General features: G+C 36.4%; 1 pseudogene across 1 annotated transcript; it reads left to right on the top strand.

The window, feature by feature from the left end:
* The first annotated feature begins 4980 nt into the window (after positions 1-4980).
* Positions 4981-6231, top strand: LOC309857499 (heterogeneous nuclear ribonucleoprotein A1 pseudogene; annotated as a pseudogene). The gene has a single exon. The product of its transcript is annotated as a heterogeneous nuclear ribonucleoprotein A1 pseudogene (transcript).
* The last annotated feature ends 9573 nt before the right edge of the window (positions 6232-15804 follow it).

Below are 15804 nucleotides of genomic sequence, written 5' to 3'. Positions count from 1 at the left end.
TATAGCAGCAATGTCCAAAATAGCCAAACTATGGAAAGAACCTAGATGTCCATCAACAGATGAATGGATCAAGAAGATGTGGTATATATACACAATGGAATACTATGCAGCCATCAAAAGAAATGAAATCTTGCCATTTGCGACAACATGGATGGAACTAGAGCGAATCATGCTTAGCGAAATAAGTCAAGCAGAGAAAGACAACTATCATATGATCTCCCTGATATGAGGAAGTGGTGATGCAACATGGAGGCTTAAGTGGGTAGGAGAAGAATAAATGAAACAAGATGGGATTGGGAGGGAGACAAACCATAAGTGACTCTTAATCTCACAAAGCAAACTGAGGGTTGCTGGGGGGAGGGGGTTTGGGAGAAGAGGGTGGGATTATGGACATTGGGGAGGGTATGTGCTTTGGTGAGTGCTGTGAAGTGTGTAAACCTGGTGATTCACAGACCTGTACCCCTGGGGATAAAAATATATGTTTATAAAAAATAAAAAATTAAAAAAAAATTAAAAATAAAGATGGGTGTTATTACAATGCAAGATGGAAACAAAGATAGTATAACAATTGAGTGTTACATAATTTTTCTGTTTTGATCAAGTTACTAATCTACAAAAGGCTTTTATCGGTGACAGACTTGGGAATTTAACAAAACTTTTAAACTAGCATGTGCGACTCATTCCTAGAAAACAACACAATCAATAACACTTTCTTTAGATGAAATCATGACTATTTCTCCATATGAATAAAAAGGGGAGCAACCCCAATAAGTTTATTGAACATGAAAAGTTGAAATGCTATAATGCTCCTAAGGAATTAAATGATCCAGTCATGAATTACAAAAAAAGGATATAAATTACCAAAGTGATTGTATAATTGGAATGTACAACTGCCCATTATCGTTCAATAGTGTAGGCTTGTACAAGAACTCTATAAAAGAACTCCACTTCTAAACCGTGGAAAATATGTTCCCTTTCCCCCTATATACAACTATTAAGCCATTCATTTAGCTTTTAAAATATCCACTTAATACAGGCTTTTTACTCATTTGAACAGGCAGCAGGGCTCTATTCTTATTGCTTACATCTGAAGGATAGACGTCTAGCGTAAGAGGTAAAGCCCATAAAGGAGCCCAATAATAACAACAAAATACAGTTTAGTGAGCCCTTACAATCTGCCAGCTACCTTTCTGAGACTACTTCAATTAATAAAACATATAAAATACCTGACCACAAAGAGCTTGCATTCTTTTGAAATATAATAGTGAAATAAACCAATAATAGAGGGGCACCTCGGTGGCTCAGTCCATTGAGTGACTGCCTTTGGCTTGGGTCATGATCTCAGGGTCCTGGGATGTAACTCCCCAGCAGGCTTTCTAGGCAGTGGGGTGTTTTCTTCTTCCTCTGCGCCCTCTCCCAATTCTCTCTCTCTCTGTCTCCAATAGGAAAATAAACCAATAATAGAATAATCATTGATGGTTGATGGTGATAAGTGTTACAAAGAAATACAAGAAAGGTAAAAGCCATTGGAGAATGCTGGGATGAAAGTTAATTGTATTTTGTGTTGGGTGATTATATCTCATTTGTGAGATGTTATTTGCACAAAGACCCAGGAAGTGAAGGAGGGTGTTATACAAATATTAAAGGAAAGGATTGCTCTAGGCAGAGCAAGTAAGTATATAGACTTTGTGTGAACAGCTGGTCTGTTACTTTTGAGGAAAAGCAAGGAGGCCAATGAGGAGTTCATAGTGGTGGAGAGAGGAAGAACGTATTGACGTATGATGCTCTAGTACATTGAAACGCCTTCAGTTTTTATTTAATATGAAAGGGGAAGATACCAAAAGACTTTCAACAGCAGAATAAAATCATCTGACTTGATTTTTAGGTTAAGTTGCTGTACCAAAATAAATTTGCAGGGAGAAAGAAATGCAGTATGTGTGGAAGTGGGGTTATCAATCAAGTCAATAATTCAGGAACATATGATGGTGTTTTTAGCATGCTGGGTGGTAATAGAAGTGGTGAGGTATGGTTTTTATTTTGTATCTATTTTGATGGTGAATATTCTGGTGAACAGGATGGGGTATGTGCAGGACAGACAATATCAATATTTATTTTACCTGCACAAACAGAAGGGAGGAGTCTTCATTCCCTGATATGGAGAGAATTCTGAGTTCAAATGTTCTTTCTGATTAAATGGCATAGTGATGATGTGTATTTAGTAAGACAGTGAAAGAGAGCAGTAAGCATAATGTTAAGCGGTAAGACATTATAATACATTTGAACATCAAAAAACGTTGTGTTGGATCATCTGTTTATGTGAGTAAATAAATAAATAAAGCTTCCTGGGGTTCTGATAGAGGTAAAGAAGACTACTATATGATCCAAAGGGGCACGTGCACCAAATGATTATAGCAGCAATATCCACAATAGCCAAACTATGGAAAGAACCTTGATGTCCATCAACAAATGAATTTTATATATATATATGATGGAATACTATGCAGCCATTAAAAGAAATGAAATCTTGCCATTTGTGATGACATGGATGGAACTAGAGGGTATTATGCTTAGCAAAATAAGTCAACCAGAGAAAGAGACTATCATATGATTTCCCTGATATGAGGAAATGGAGGTGCAATGTGGTGGGTTTGGGGGACAGGAAAAGAGTAAATGAAACAAGATGGGATCGAGAGGGAGACAAACCATAAGAGACTCTTAATCTCACAAAACAAACTGAGAGAAACCAGGGGGTTGGGGAGGGTAGGGAGAGGGTGGTGGGGTTTTGAACATTGGGGAGGGTATGTGCTTGGTGAGTGCTGTTAAGTGTGTAAACCTGGCGATTCACAGACCTGTACCCCTGGGGCTAATAATACATTATATGTTAATTAAAAAAAAAGAAGAAGAAGAAGACTACTATAAATCCAATGCTATGGTTTTCAGCAAAGAGTGTGTAATCAGGCATATTTTATTAAAGTATCCAAGTAAAATGATGGTCGAACATTGGAATAACAGAAAACATAAAAATCAGAGATTTTAAAAAGAGATATGGGACAGTGTAGAGAATATAGTCAATGATATTATAATAGTGTTAAATGGTGACAGATGGTGGCTATATTTGTAGTGATCATCGAATAATATATGGAGATATTGAAAACCTGAAACCAATGTAACACTGAATATCAACTATACTCAAATAAAAGAAGAGTAAAAATAAAATATTTAAATTTAAAAAGATAAAAAGAGGGACAAGAATTTGAGAAGTGAATTCAAAATGAGTAAAGATGAGGCTAAGACATACTTTGAACCTTGAGGAAAACACCATTTTGAAAATTCTTCCCATTTTGAGAAAACTCAAATGAATCAATACCATAAAAGAACCCATTTTAACTGAGAGATGTAATGAATGCTCAAGATATAATTTTAACAGGATAATTCTTCCCTCTGAAACAGCATACAGAAACCAGGGGAAACACTTGGAAGCAAAATAAACTATACTGAAAATAAGAATCAGGAAAAAGATAAATGATGAAAGATAAGAAAATTAGACCTGCGACAGAGATCTAGTGAAGAGAATTTTTAGCTTGTGGTTTAATGTTTTTGAGGATAATCTAGAGTTGATAACTGCCTTGTCAGTCTTAATTGTTTGGAGGAAAATGTGTGGATGAATAATGCCTTAGGGAGCTAATCTCTCTAAAGAATTTTCAAGTCTTTACCCCTTCAAGGTTTTTGCACAGTTCTGATAGCCTCTAGACATCCAGCTGATTTCTACAGTGACAGGCCTGTTAAAAACTGTCCTCAAACCAGGAATAGAGCTTGAAACATACCAGTCAAGAGCAACTTTGAGTCTTTTAAGGAATTTATCATCATTCCTTTGTTCTTGGTTCATATCCGAAATAGTTCTATATTACACTTGCATAATTTTTAAAGAGCTGACTTTGAAGGAGGCATTCAGTTCCAGCTAGTTCCATATTTTGGCAAGAACTATAATTCTATATATTAAAAAATCATATTTTAGAGTGCCTGGGTGGCTCAGTGGGTTAAATTCCCTGCCTTCGGCTCAGGTTATGATTCCAGGTTCCTGGGATTGAGTCCCACAGTGGGCTCTCTTCTCAGCAGGGAGCCTGCTTCCATTCCTCTCTCTCTCTGCCTGCCTCTCTGCCTTCCTGTGATCTCTGTCAAGTAAATAAATAAAATTTTTAAAAAAACATATTTTATACCAGTTATTCATGTTTATTAACTAAGATATCACAATGCAAATAATACAAGCAGTTGATCTTTATTAATACCTTCAACCAAGATAAAAAAAATATGTCATATTTTCTCCAAAAATTTTATATCATCTGATAGGTCAGATATATATAAAATTACATTTAAAGTTTCAAAAATATCAGCAATATTTTCATTTAGTTGCAAATTTCCAAGAAAATCTACTTTTCCAAACACGACTTTTTATCCTATTTTTTTTTAATTTTGTCGACAACTGATAAATTGTTTAGCGAGACTATAAATGTTAGATCGAAAAAATGATTAATAGATGTAGGTACAAAATATTATGTTCCATTAAAAATAATTTAGTCTTTGATGAACATCTGTTTGGTAATATGTTGTATCCAGATATTGTAAATTAATGACATATATAAAATTATAGGGAAATGAGACTTTCAGTTCCATTATGAGTAGAGCTTTTAAAATGCTATTTGTCACACCCTGTCATCTTGTCATTATGTAGCATTATGTAGCATTTAAAAAATATATACTCTTCACTTTGAAGTCTTTTAGAAATCTAAAATATGACATTCTATGTTTTGTGTTTCCATATTCCTTTATTGCCAGTTTGAACAAATCCATATGCTTTGATTCAAAGGTAATAAATTCCTCTTATTTGGAAAAATGATGTTTATTTTTGTTCTCTCACCCTTAGCAGGTGGTTTCATTTTAGCACACTTCAGAGTTATAATTTCATGCTTATTAAAAACATTTATTATCCTTTCTGCCTGTGGACGCCGCCGAGTAAGCATCGTTAAAGTCTCCCCTCCCACCGCCGTCATGTCTAAGTCAGAGTCTCCCAAAGAGCCTGAACAGCTGCGGAAGCTCTTCATCGGAGGTCTGAGCTTTGAAACAACCGATGAGAGTCTGAGGAGCCATTTTGAGCAATGGGGAACACTTACGGACTGTGTGGTAATGAGAGATCCGAACACCACGCGCTCCAGAGGCTTTGGGTTTGTCACCTATGCCACTGTGGAGGAGGTGGATGCAGCCATGAATGCAAGGCCACACAAGGTGGATGGAAGAGTTGTGGAACCAAAGAGGGCTGTCTCAAGAGAAGATTCTCAAAGACCTGGTGCCCACTTAACTGTGAAAAAGATTTTTGTTGGTGGCATTAAAGAAGACACTGAAGAACATCATCTAAGAGATTATTTCGAACAGTATGGGAAAATCGAAGTGATTGAGATCATGACTGACCGAGGCAGTGGCAAAAAGAGGGGTTTTGCTTTTGTAACATTTGATGACCATGATTCTGTAGACAAGATTGTCATTCAAAAATACCATACTGTGAATGGCCACAACTGTGAAGTAAGGAAAGCGCTCTCTAAGCAAGAGATGGCTAGTGCTTCATCCAGCCAAAGAGGTCGAAGTGGTTCTGGAAACTTTGGTGGTGGTCGTGGAGGTGGTTTTGGTGGGAATGACAACTTTGGTCACGGAGGAAACTTCAGTGGTCGAGGTGGCTTTGGTGGCAGTCGAGGTGGTGGTGGATATGGTGGCAGTGGGGATGGCTATAACGGATTTGGTAATGATGGAAGCAACTTTGGAGGTGGTGGAAGCTATAATGATTTTGGCAATTACAACAATCAATCCTCAAATTTTGGACCCATGAAAGGAGGCAATTTTGGAGGCAGAAGCTCTGGCCCTTATGGTGGTGGAGGCCAATACTTCGCCAAACCACGAAACCAAGGTGGCTATGGTGGTTCCAGCAGCAGCAGCAGCTATGGCAGTGGCAGAAGGTTTTAATTACTGCCAGGAAACAAAGCTTAGCAGGAGAGGAGAGCCAGAGAAGTGACAGGGAAGCTACAGGTTACAACAGATTTGTGAACTCAGCCAAGCACAGTGGTGGCAGGGCCTAGCTGCTACAAAGAAGACATGTTTTAGACAATACTCATGTGTATGGGCAAAAAAACTCGAGGACTGTATTTGTGACTAATTGTATAACAGGTTATTTTAGTTTCTGTTCTGTGGAAAGTGTAAAGCATTCCAACAAAGGGTTTTAATGTAGATTTTTTTTTTGTACCCATGCTGTTGATTGCTAAATGTAATATTCTGATCATGACGCTGAATAAATGTGTCTTTTAAAAAAAAACAAACAAACAAACAAAAAAAACATTTATTATGATCTACATAGATGAATGAAACTTTTATTTTATTAAATTATTTGCCAAAAAATCTGTAATTTTTAAAAATGTATTTCTTTTGAAGGGTTATTTTAGAGCATTCAGAGAGGATCTAGGAGTGTGGTATTATGCAGTTTTTAAGTAGGTATGAAATCGTTATTTATATGATTGTTTCTTTAAGGCTTATGTATATTGTCCATTATATGCTATAAAATATTTTGAAAGTAAATTTAAGGTATGTTTCACATAGTTTATTTTTTGAAAAAAATATTGAAATGACTTATGAAATTCAGTATACTCTCAACATTCGTTTTTTCTGAAATTTACCAATTGTCTATTGAACCTATTTTATGGCAGATATTACTTCATACTACACTGGTAAATGAAATACTTGGATTTGTAGAACGTTTATTTGAATGGGTGAGAAAATTAAAAGGTATAAACCTGAATAAAAATTGCATAGTGTATTCAAAAATGATGAGTACAATGGGGAAAAAGAAAAATTAGATCAGGATGAGAAAAATCAAGGTTGCTAGGCAGGGAATGGGGAGGTAAGAATTTTAATAGGAAGATCAGGGTAGTTACAATGAAGCTGACAATTGAACAAACGTATGGAAAGGTGATGAATTTGACCAGAACTATCAGCAATAAGGTCACTCCAGACAAAGGAATTGGCTATCTTGAAGGCCATAAGGTTGGATCGTGCCTGGCATATCTGAGGAATAGCAAGGAGGCCACTGTGAGGGACTGAAGAGTAGCAGGGAAAGAGGTCACAGAGGTCACATGAGTGGCTAGATCAGTTAAAAGCTTAGAAGTCATTGTAAAACTCTGGCTTTTATATTTGGAAATTTACTGTATGATAGAATTTCTGCTTATAACTGAGAGTTCAAATGTCCATAAAATTTCAAGGATTCTTTTTCTTGTAAGACATAATAAAGAAAAAGAGTTCATATTTTCACATGGTGTAACAAATGCTCGGAGATCCAAGTGTAGGAAGCTATGGGAGCACAGAAGAAGGCACGAAAATCACACCAATATATTTGAAGACTGTGACTATAGATAAATTGTATTTTCTAGATTTTTTTATAGTCATGGAATCAAACAGTATATTCTATTCATTGCCTGGCTTTTCTTTTCTCAGCATCATTACTTTGAGAATCTCCAATTGTAAATAGTTCATTTTGATGTTGAATAGTAATCTCTTTAATGAATAGATCATAATTTGTCTTTGCTCTATTGATGGACATTGATGAACATTTCCACTGTTTTCAATTCTTAAAAATAAAGCTGCTATGAAATTCATATACACGTCCTTGTATGAACATAGGGTTTGTTTCTCTTGGTTAAATGCCTAGAAGTAAAATGGCTATTTGTGTAACTGCAACATATTTTGCATTTAAAAAAATATTTCAAACTATTTTCCAAAGTGGTGGTATCATGATATATGCCAACAACAGTTTAGATTTTTTGTTGCTTCTCAATCTAGCTCAGACGAAGTAAATTAGCCTTTATAATTTTAGCCATTCTAATAGATATGTAAGCATGTCTCATTATGATTTTAATTTGTATTTCTTTAATGTCTAAATGTTGAGAAATTTGTCATGTGCTTATAAGCCATCCATATCATTTTGGTGACATGTCTCTTCAATAATTTTCTTCACATGTAAAATTGGATACTCTGTTTGGTTATTAGTAAGGTATTTTATTTTTATTCATTTTTTAATAAACAGAGTAGATGTCCATTATCAGATATATAATTTGCAAATCCCTTCTCCATCATTACGGTTTCTCAATGGAGCTTTGATAGCTGTGTCTTTCAAGAAATATGCTAATTCTTTCCTGGTACACGGAGGTATGACTAGAACATTATCAATGTTGACCTTTGCAAAGAAAATCATGGCTTAAGATATATGTAGTCTGCGGTTGTTGGGAGTGTTCTGTAATATCAAGCATATCTAGTTAGTTGATAATTTTGTTCAAGCCTTACATATCTTACCAATTTGATGACCATTTGTCTATATTCTCAAAATAAAGGTGTTGAAACTTTTTTCCATTTCTCTTCTAAGGTAGAAGTTATGATTTTTGTTCTTAGTTTTCCCCTATATATCCCCAAATCTGTTATTAAGTATTAAAAGTCAAGAATTATTATACTCCCTGATGAATTCATCCTTTTACTCTTCTGTAATTTTGCCTTATCTTTATGTCTGATAATTAAATTTGCTTTAAAATCACTTTTCATTATCTTGATATAACCACCAAAGTTATAGTGTGATTAGTGTTAATATAGCATATTTTTTCTTTTACTTTATAAAGCACTTCTATATTTAATCCAAAAAAAAAAAACAGCTTTTTAGCTCTGGAAGCATCTTTCTAAATTATCTTTTTTTTTTTTAAATGAAGCAGTAGCAATTTTTGTTAAGGGACCTAAACTGGAAGTAGGTTTATTTATTAATTTATTTAGTAAAGATTTTATTTTGTTTATTGACAGCAAGAGAGAGAGAGATAGGAAGCGCACAAGCGGGAGGAATAACGTGCAAAGGGAGAGGAAGAAGCAAGCTCCTTGGGGTGCAAGTAGTCCCATGCAGGGCTGGATCCCTGTACACTGGAATCATGACCTCAGCCAAAGGCAAACATCTGCTTAAACAACTGAGTCATCCAGGCACCCCTAGAAAATTTAAAAAAAAAAAGACCTTTTAAAACATTTTGTTTGTTTCTTTTTTTTTTTAAATATTTTATTTATTTGACAGACAGAGAGACAGGAAGAGGAACTATAAGCAGGGCAGAGGGAAAAGGAGAAGCAGGTTTCCCACTGAGCAGAGAGCCTGATGTGGGGCTCCATCCCAGGACCCTGGGATCATGACCTGAAAAAAGGGACACTTACGGAGGAAGCCACCCAGACACCTCTTTCCTTTGTTTTAATATATGGCAACTGATGCTTCCCAGCCATGAGAAGCATATTACCCATTGATTAAATCTTTGATAACAACCTATTTAAAGAGGTGTGTAAATATATACTTACTCAGATTTATAACTTTGTGTTTTCTTCATAGTTTGGGGCTGGACCCCATGGTCACAACACTGCTTCCAGTCTTTGCCTTCCCATCTGTTGATACCAGGCATTTGGTCAGCAAAGCAAATTAGTATCATAATTAATAAGCCCTTGGCACCATATCTCTGGAGCAGGGGTTGCACTTAGCCAAGGCCCAGAGCAGTTGACCTCCCGAAGCTAGTGCTATAGCCCCAAGGACTAGGTCCCTGCCACCAGAACTCAGTCTTACATGTTATGCTAAGCAGACAAAACCAAAACAGAAAAGCTCCGACAGCTTTCACTGGCATGCCTCATATCCCACTCCCTTGACGTCCAGGCAGTACCAGATGCCAGGAGGGGTTTTGGTCCAACATATGGGAGGGAAGGAAGTAGCCACGAGCAAGTACCTGCCTCGCTGTGCCTTTCTTTCATGAGCAGGTTGTAAGGAGGAGGAAGAGGAAGGGGAAGTGAGGTGAACTTCAAAGGGTGAAGGCCTCAGGTAGGCAGCTGGCTCCTGCCAGTAGGAAAGGGACAAAGGAGAAGGCAGTGAGTCTTGCAGGGAGGGTGGGGGGTAAGGGTTACAGCTTATGATGAAATCTGGACAGGAGTAATAGGGATACTAGTCATTTGAGTCCACCATTGGCAAGCTGGGCTGGGTGTCAGGGCAGATAGGCCTCCCTGGGCAACGGCACATGAGAGAAGGTGGAATTCTTCCCTGAGGAGCAGGTGGAGCTTTGGGTGTTGGGAAAGCATAGACAGTATTGTTCCAGGGCCAAGGACAGGTCCGGGTACTCCTGGTTGGACGTCAAGGCCACAGAATGATCGAGGTCTTCTACCAGCAGCTTGAAGGTACCACATGCCAGCCACCCCTCATTATTGTGTATAACTCTCTGGTGCACTCATTGGCTTATCCATCAAATGACTCCTTCAGCAGCTTGGAAACCACCTCCACAGGCACTCCAGGTTATGGGAGGCTTCCAGAGTGAAGATTTTGCACAGGATCACCCCAAAAGACCAGAAGTCACTCTCGTGGATGTAGATCTGGCCAAACATGGTCTTAGGGATCATCCACTTCACAGGCAGTCCACTGTTGGTTGTCTTTTTATATTAACTGATGTGGTGATATCTCTGTCAAGGCTGAAGTCTGAGATCTTCATCATGTTGTCCTTTGTCACCAGCACTTCCCTGGTGGCCAGGACTTGGTGTATGCACTTCTTGGAGGCAAGGTACTCCATGCCTCAGGCTACCTGGTAGGCACAGGATACCAGGTCCTTGGAGGAGAGTTGCTCTGCTGCATTTTGGCTGATATTGTAACAGTACTCCAGGTCAGGAGGCCTCTGGGCCTGCAGGTAATCCTGTATGTTGTCTTTGGAGGCATATTCTGTGAGAGTGTATGAAGGACCGTCCTGTGTGCAGGACCCAGCAGGTTGATGGTGTCCTTGTGCTGTCCAATCATCTTTATCATCTCCATTTCTGAGATTAGGTTTGACAGGTCTTCCTCTGTTGCATCTGACTTCAACATCTTCACAGACACTTTAGTCAAATGGTTGGATTTGTCTTTGTCCAGCACAATGGCCTCCTCCAACACCACCTGCCCAAAGTAGGCCTGTCTTAGGGGTCTGCCTAAACTGCCTACACCCAGCCTGTCTCAAGGCAGTTATGAACTCTAGATTATCCTCAAAAACATTAAACCACAAGCTAAAAATTCTCTTCACTAGATCTCTGTCGCAGGTCTAATTTTCTTATCTTTCATCATTTATCTTTTTCCTAATTCTTATTTTCAGTATAGTTTATTTTGTTTCCAATTGTTTCCCCTGGTTTCTGTATGCTGTTTCAGAGGGAAGATTTATCCTGTTAAAATTATATCTTGAGCATTCATTACATCTCTCAGTTAAAATGGGTTCTTTTATGGTATTGATTCATTTGAGTTTTCTCAAAATGGGAAGAATTTTCAAAATGGTGTTTTCCTCAAGGTTCAAAGTATGTCTTAGCCTCATCTTTACTCATTTTGAATTCACTTCTCAAATTCTTGTCCCTCTTTTTATCTTTTTAAATTTAAATATTTTATTTTTACTCTTCTTTTATTTGAGTATAGTTGATATTCAGTGTTACATTGGTTTCAGGTTTTCAATATCTCCATATATTATTCGATGATCACTACAAATATAGCCACCATCTGTCACCATATAACACTATTATAATATCATTGACTATATTCTCTACACTGTCCCATATCTCTTTTTAAAATCTCTGATTTTTATGTTTTCTGTTATTCCAATGTTCGACCATCATTTTAATTGGATACTTTAATAAAATATGCCTGATTACACACTCTTTGCTGAAAACCATATCATTGGATTAATAGTAGTCTTCTTCTTCTTCTTCTTTTTAAATTAACATATAATGTATTATTAGCCCCTGGGTTACAGGTCTGTGAATCGCCAGGTTTACACACTTCACAGCACTCACCAAGCACAAACCCTCCCCAATGTTCATAACCCCACCACCCTCTCCCTACCCTCCCAACCGCCCTGGAAACTCTCCGTTTGTTTTGTGAGATTAAGAGTCTCTTATGGTTTGTCTCCCTCTCGATCCCATCTTGTTTCATTTACTCTTTTCCTGTCCCCCAAACCCACCACATTGCACCTCCATTTCCTCATATCAGGGAAATCATATGATAGTCTCTTTCTCTGGTTGACTTATTTTCTAAGCATAATACCCTCTAGTTCCATCCATGTCATCGCAAATGGCAAGATTTCATTTCTTTTGATGGCTGCATAGTATTCCATCATATATATATATATATATATATATATATATATATATATATATAAAATTCATTTGTTGATGGACATCAAGGTTCTTTCCATAGTTTGGCCCTTGTGGATATTGCTGCTATAAACATTTGGTGCACGTGCCCCTTTGGATCATATAGTAGTCTTCTTTACCTCTATCAGAACCCCAGGAAGCTTTTTTTATTTATTTACTCACATAAACAGATGATCCAACACAACGTTTTTTGATGTTATAATGTATTATAATGTCTTACCGCTTAACATTATGCTTACTGCTCTCTTTCACTGTCTTACTAAATACAAATCATCACTATGCCATTTAATCAGAAAGAACATTTGAACTCAGAATTCTCTCCATATCAGGGAATGAAGACTCCTCCCTTCTGTTTGTGCAGGTAAAATAAATGTTGATATTGTCTGTCCTGCACATACCCCATCCTGTTCACCAGAATATTCACCATCAAAATAGATACAAAATAAAAACCATACCTCACCACTTCTATTACCACTCAGCATGCTAAAAGCACCATCATATGTTCCTGAATTATTGACTTGATTGATAATCCCACTTCCACACATACTGCACTCCTTTCTCCCTGCAAATTTATTTTGGTACAGCAACTTAACCTAAAAATCAAGTCAGATGATTTTATTCTGCTGTTGAAAGTCTTTTGGTATCTTCCCCTTTCATATTAAATAAAAACTGAAGGCGTTTCAATGTACTAGAGCGTCATAAGTCAATACGTTCTTCCTCTCTCCACCACTATGAACTCCTCATTGGCCTCCTTGCTTTTCCTCAAAAGTAACAGACCAGCTGTTCACACAAAGTCTATATACTTACTTGCTCTGCCCAGAGCAATCCTTTCCTTCAATATTTGTATAACACCCTCCTTCACTTCCTGGGTCTTTGTGCAAATAACATCTCACAAATGAGATATAACCACCCAACACAAAATACAATTAACTTTCATCCCAGCATTCTCCAATGGCTTTTACCTTTCTTGTATTTCTTTGTAACACTTATCACCATCAACCATCAATGATTATTCTATTATTGGTTTATTTTCCTATTGGAGACAGAGAGAGAATTGGGAGGGGGCACAGAGGAAGAAGAAAACACCCCACTGCCTAGAAAGCCTGCTGGGGAGTTACATCCCAGGACCCTGAGATCATGACCCAAGCCAAAGGCAGTCACTCAATGGACTGAGCCACCGAGGTGCCCCTCTAATATTGGTTTATTTTACTATTATATTTCAAAAGAATGCAAGCTCTTTGTGGTCAGGTATTTTATATGTTTTATTAATTGAAGTATTCTCAGAAAGGTAGCTGGCAGATTGTAAGGGCTCACTAAACTGTATTTTCTTGTTATTATTGGGCTCCTTTATGGGCTTTACCTCTTACGCTAGACGTCTATCCTTCAGATGTAAGCAATAAGAATAGAGCCCTGCTGCCTGTTCAAATGAGTAAAAAGCCTGTATTAAGTGGATATTTTAAAAGCTAAATGAATGGCTTAATAGTTGTATATAGGGGGAAAGGGAACATATTTTCCACGGTTTAGAAGTGGAGTTCTTTTATAGAGTTCTTGTACAAGCCTACACTATTGAACGATAATGGGCAGTTGTACATTCCAATTATACAATCACTTTGGTAATTTATATCCTTTTTTTGTAATTCATGACTGGACCATTTAATTCCTTAGGTGCATTATAGCATTTCAACTTTTCATGTTCAATAAACTTATTGGGGTTGCTCCCTTTTTTATTCAAATGGAGAAATAGTCATGATTTCATCTAAAGAAAGTGTTATTGATTGTGTTGTTTTCTAGGAATGAGTCGCACATGCTAGTTTAAAAGTTTTGTTAAATTCCCAAGTGTGTCACCGATAAAAGCCTTTTCTAGATTAGTAACTTGATCAAAACAGAAAAGTTATGTAACACTCAATTGTTATACTATCTTTGTTTCCATCTTGCATTGTAATAACACCCATCTTAGCTCTATTTAAGACAAGTCATTGCCAGATGGCTTTCTGGCATTGATTGCATGATATGATATTTAGTATAACTAAAAGTTTTTGGTTTTAGTAGCCTATAAATCAATTTAGAAAAATATATGTATTTGAATATAAGGTAAAGTTTTAAATTATTTGGCAATAGTAAACTAAACTTTTTTTTTGGTAAATTTTTATTTTCTAAAATTTCATTGAGCTCTTTTGCAATAAGAAACAAGTTACAAAAAATTAAGGTTTATTTACTCCAATTCAAAATTATTAGGAATATAATCATAGAGGTTGAAGTATTTAAAATATTGAACCCCAAATATTTTATTAGGTAAATTCGTGAATGCTGAGCATTCACTGTTAAAATATACTAATACTATTGATAGACTGGTAGAAGCCTAAAATCAAATATTTATTAAATATTTATATCCATATCTTTTCATGGCTTGGTAATTCATTTCTCTAGCATTAAATAAGATTCCATTGTTTGCATGTACTACACTTTATTTGAACTTTCACCTATGAAAGGATATCTTGGTTGCTTCCAAGCTTTTGTCAGTAATGAATAAAACTACTATAGACATCTTTGTGGGTATAGGTTTCATCTTCTTTGGATAAATACCAAGAACTGCTACTGCTGAATCATCTAACAAGAATATGTTTAGTTTTGTAAGAAACTGCCAAGTTATTTTCCATTCTTTATTCTCAATAGACATGGAAGAACATTCCTGTTGCTCCACATCCTCACCAACATTTCGTGTTCTGTTGTCAGTGTTCTGGATTCTGGCTATGTACTGGTGTCTCTTTTTTGTTTTAATTTGCATGTTCCTGATGACATATGATGTGAAGCATCTTTTTATATGCTTATTTGCCATCTGTAATATTTTCGTTTGTGAGGTATCTGCTAAGGTCTTTGGCTCATTTTTAATTAGGTTCTTCCCCCATTGTTGAGTTTTAAGGGTTCTTTGTGTCTTTTTGATTAACAGTCATTTGCCAGATGTGTATTTTGCAAATTTTTTCTCATAGTCTGTGCTTTGCCTTTTCATTCTCTTGGCATTGTTTCACAGAGTAGACATTTTTAAATTCAGTGCTTGTGCTTTTGTAGCTAAAGTTATTTCCAAAACCAAGGTCATTTAAATTTTCTTCTATATTACCTTCTACATGTTTCATGTTTAGGTTTATAATCCAATCTGAGTTAATTTTTGTGAAGAGCGTATGATATCTGCCTGGATTTATTTTATTATATTATTTTATTTTATTTTTATTTTATATTTTTACATTTAGCTTCACCATTACTCCAGAACCATTTGTTTAAAAGATTGTATTTTGCTCTCTTGTATTGCTTTTGCTTTTATATTAAATATAAAATATAATTAATAATATATATTCTGTTCCTTTAATCTAGTCTTTCTGTGGTATTACAATATCTTGCTTCCAATTATCATTATGGTATACTTTTTTTACGATTTCATTTATTTATTTGAGAGAGAGAGAGAACACAAATAGGCAGAGAGACAGACAGAGAGAGAAATGAGGAGAAGTAGGCTCCCTGCTGAGCAGAGAGCCCAATAGGGGACTCGATCCCAGGCCCCTGGGATCA

The sequence above is a fragment of the Mustela nivalis genome (genome assembly GCF_964662115.1).
Source record: "Mustela nivalis genome assembly, contig: HAP1_SCAFFOLD_790, whole genome shotgun sequence".
In the NCBI taxonomy this organism is placed as follows: domain Eukaryota; kingdom Metazoa; phylum Chordata; class Mammalia; order Carnivora; family Mustelidae; genus Mustela; species Mustela nivalis.
The sequence above is the reverse complement of the archived record's forward strand: the minus strand, read 5'-3'. Positions and strand labels throughout refer to the sequence as shown.